Genomic DNA, 4,427 nt, shown 5'->3' with positions numbered 1-4,427 from the left:
GTTTCACTATGTTGGCCAGGCTGGTCTCAAACTCCTGACCTCATGATGCCCTGCCTCGGCTTCCCAAAGTGCTGGGATTATAGGCGTGAGCCACCATGCCTGACCTTTATTTATTTATTTTAAAATTTTAGATTCACAGGGTACATGTACAGGTTTGTTACATGAATATATTGTGTGATGCTGAGGATTGGGCTTAGTGATCATAGTACCCAATAGGTAGTTTTACAAGTCTTGCTCTCCTTCCTCCCTACTCCTTGGAATTTCCAGTGTCTACTGTTTCTACAAAATAAATATTTTAAAATATCAATAACTGGGCTTTATATTAGTAACAGTGAATTATACATAGAAATTACAAAGTAAGTTCTTTAAAAATAGTATTATGAAGGCCCGTACGGTCTTCAGTATTATGTAATTATGTAAATTACAGTATTACATAATCCCAGCACTTTGGGAGGGTGAGGCAGGTGGATCACCTGAGGTCGGGAGTTTGAGACCAGCCTGAACAAGGTGGAGAAACCCCATCTCTACTAAAAACACAAAATTAGCCGGATACGGTGGCGCATGCCTGTAGTCCCAGCTACTCGGGAGGCTGAGGCAGGAGAATCACTTGAACCAGGGAAGCAGAGGTTGTGGTGAGCTGAGATCATGCCATTGCACTCCAGCCTGGGCAACAAGAGTGAAACTCCGTCCTCTCGCTCCACAAAAAAAAAGGTTTATGAAAAAATTTAACAAGAAAATACTGGAATCTATATGAAGAAAGCAATACAATTTTATTGAAGAAAATAAAGCATACCATGAATAAACGGAGAGACATACCCAAATCATAGATTGGAAAAATATCATGAAAATATAATTCTTTTTCTTTTTTTCTTTTTTTTTTTTTTTTTGAGACGGAGTCTCTCTCTGTCGCCCGGGCTGGAGTGCAGTGGCCGGATCTCAGCTCACTGCAAGCTCCGCCTCCCGGGTTTACCGCCATTCTCCTGCCTCAGCCTCCCGAGTAGCTGGGACTACAGGCGCCCGCCACCTCGCCCGGCTAGCTTTTGTATTTTTTAGTAGAGACGGGGTTTCACAGTGTTAGCCAGGATGGTCTCGATCTCCTGACCTCGTGATCCGCCCGTCTCGGCCTCCCAAAGTGCTGGGATTACAGGCTTGAGCCACTGCGCCCGGCCGAAAATAGAATTCTTTATAAGTTAATTTTAAAATGTTATCAAATCCAGTCAAAATTCCACCAATAATCCAGTAATTTAAAAAATGAAAAAAATAAACTTTCAAAAGTGTCAAGAAACTGTTGAACAAGAATAATAAAGGATAATTTGCTGCACCACAAAAAAGTACTATAAAGTGACTGCAATAAAAATAGCATATTAATTGCTTGAGCCTGGGAGATTGAGGCTGCATGCAGTGAGCCATGATTGCACCACTGCACTTCTGCCTGGGTGAGAGTGAGACCCTGTCTCCAAAAAAAAAAAAAAAAAAAAAAGGCCTATTATGTTCCATAGATAATAGATAATACTTCTATAGTTCTAGAAACTACTCTTCTATGAATGAGATGCTTGTAAATAAGCCACACCTGAGTACAATATTGGTGCGAGCCCCTAAGCAAGATAAGATCTCATTGATCTCAGCTGCCCTGTGCTGTTCCATTTTTTTCTCTCCATTTAGTCAGGGAGTCAGGCAATAGACTTAAAGCAGGCACTAGGCTGTAGAGAGAGAACTGTGCAAAATACTTTGTTACTGCTTTTAGAGAGTTTTAAGTCCAGTGGGAGAACCTGACAGTTACAGTAGTGAAGAACAGCATATTTGCTGGTGGCAGGCTTGCTTCTCTGAGCTTATAATCTGACAGGTTATGTTTATAATCCCTTGGTTAATGTCAGTGGCATTTTTTCCAAAGAGCCAAGCTAATACAATTCCCAGTAAAGTAAAATTAATATAATTGCAGCTGAAAAATGGAATGTGAATTATATCTTCTTAGGACAGTGACTTTCAAACTTTTTGGATTCAGGACCCTTACATTCTTAAATGTTACAGGGATCAATATACCAAAATCAAATTTCTAGTGATGAACAATCTGAAAATGAAATTTAAAAAGACAATTCTATTTATGACAGCATCAAAAAGAATAAAATACTTAGGAATAAATTTAAGAAAAATAGTGCAAGTCCTGAACACTGGAAACTATGAAATATCATTGAAATAAATTAAAGAAGACCTAAATAAATAGAAAGACATCCCATGTTCACAGATTGGAAGACTTACTACAATTAAGATGACAATAGTTCCCAAATTGATCCACAGACTCAAAACAATCCCTATCAAAATGGCAGCTGGTTTCTTTCCAGAAATTGAAAAGCAGATCCTAAAGTTCATGTGGGAATGAAAGGGGCTCAGAATAGCTATAACAATCTTTTAAAGAAGAACAAGTTTGGAGACTTACACTTTCCCATTTCAAAACTTATTACAAAGCTACAGTAATCAAAATTGTGTGGCATAGGCATTAAGAACAGACATATAGATTAAAATAATTGAATTTAGAGTCCAGAAATAAGCCTAGACCTGTACAGTTGATTGATTTTCAACAAGGGTACCAAGACAATTCAAGGAGGAAAGAATAGTCTTTTCAACAAATGATGCTGGAAAAACTAGACATTCACATATGCAAGGATGAAGTTGGACCCCTACTTCACACAAGAATAAAGAGAAAATTATAGGCCTAACTGTAAGAGCTAAAGCTATAAAACTCATAGAAGAAAACTTGGGAACAACTCTTCATGACTGGAGTAGGCAATGATTTCTTTCTTTCTTTTTTTTTATTATTATACTTTAAGTTCTAGGGTACATGTGCATAATGTGCAGGTTTGTTACATATGTATACTTGTGCCATGTTGGTGTGCTGCACCCATCAACTCATCAGCACCCATCAACTTGTCATTTACATCAGGTATAACTCCCAATGCAATCCCTCCCCACTCCCCCCTAGGCAATGATTTCTTAAATATAAAGCTAAAATCACAGGCATCAAAAGAAAAAATAGGCCGGGCGCGGTGGCTCAAGCCTGTAATCCCAGCACTTTGGGAGGCCGAGACGGGCGGATCACGAGGTCAGGAGATCGAGACCATCCTGGCTAACACGGTGAAACCCCGTCTCTACTAAAAAAAATACAAAAAACTAGCCGGGCGAGGTGGCGGGCGCCTGTAGTCCCAGCTACTTGGGAGGCTGAGGCAGGAGAATGGCGTGAACCCGGGAGGCGGAGCTTGCAGTGAGCCGAGATCCGGCCACTGCACTCCAGCCCGGGCGACAGAGCGAGACTCCGCCTCAAAAAAAAAAAGAAAAAGAAAAAAATAAATTGAACTTCATCAAAATTACACTTTTGTGCTTCAAAGGAGACTGTCACAAAAGTGAAAAGACAACCCATGACCAGGCATGGTAGCTCATGCCTGTAATCCCAGCACTTTGGGAGGCCGGGGCGGGCAGATCACCTGAGGTCGGGAGTTCGAGACCAGCCTGACCAACATATAGAAACCCTGTCTCTACTAAAAATACAAAATTAGCTGGGCATGGTGGCACATGCCTGTTATTCCAGCTACTTGGGAGGCTGAGGCAGGAGAATTGCTTGAACCCGGGAGGCGGAGGTTGTGGTGATCTGAGATCATGCCATTGCACTCCAGCCTGGGCTCGAAACTCCATCTCGGGGAGGGGGGGCGAAGAAAAGACAACCCATACATAAAAGTACATTATTGGGCCAGGTGCAGTGCCTCATGCCTGTAATCCTAGCACTTTGGGAGCCTGAGGCGGGTGGATCACGAGGTCAGGAGTTCAAGACCAGCCTGACCAACACGGCAAAACCCCGTCTCCACTAAAAATACAAAACTTATCTGGGCGTGGTGGTAGTCTCAGCTACTCAGGAGGCTGAGGCAGAAGAATTGTTTGAACCCGGGAGGTGAAGGTTACAGTGAGCTGAGATCACACCACTGTACTCCAGCCTGGGTGAGAGAGTGAGACTCCATCTCAAAAACAAAAAAAAGAACAAAAACAAACAAACAAACAAAATGATAGTGATTGCCAGGGACCGGAGAGAAGAAAGAATGAGGAATGACTGCTAATGGATAGTGTTTCTTCCTTGGAGTAATAAAAATGTTCTGCAATTACAGGTGATTGTTGTACAAACTTGAGAATACACTAAAAAAGCCACTGAATTGTATACTTTAAGAAGGTGATTCTTATGTTATGTAAATTAAGTATTATTTAATATTAATAAAATAAGTATTAGTATTAAATGGCAATTGGCATTTAAAAATATTTATTTTAAAATCTTCTTTTTTTTTTTTTTTTTTGAGACGGAGTCTTGCTCTGCCGCCCAGGCTGGAGTACAGTGGCCAGCTTTCAGCTCACTGCAAGCTCCGCCTCCCGGGTTCACGCCATTCTCCTGT

The sequence above is a fragment of the Trachypithecus francoisi genome, unplaced genomic scaffold, assembly GCF_009764315.1.
Source record: "Trachypithecus francoisi isolate TF-2019V2 unplaced genomic scaffold, Tfra_2.0 Lachesis_group1, whole genome shotgun sequence".
Taxonomy (NCBI): Eukaryota; Metazoa; Chordata; class Mammalia; order Primates; family Cercopithecidae; genus Trachypithecus; species Trachypithecus francoisi.
This window is presented reverse-complemented; position numbering follows the sequence as displayed.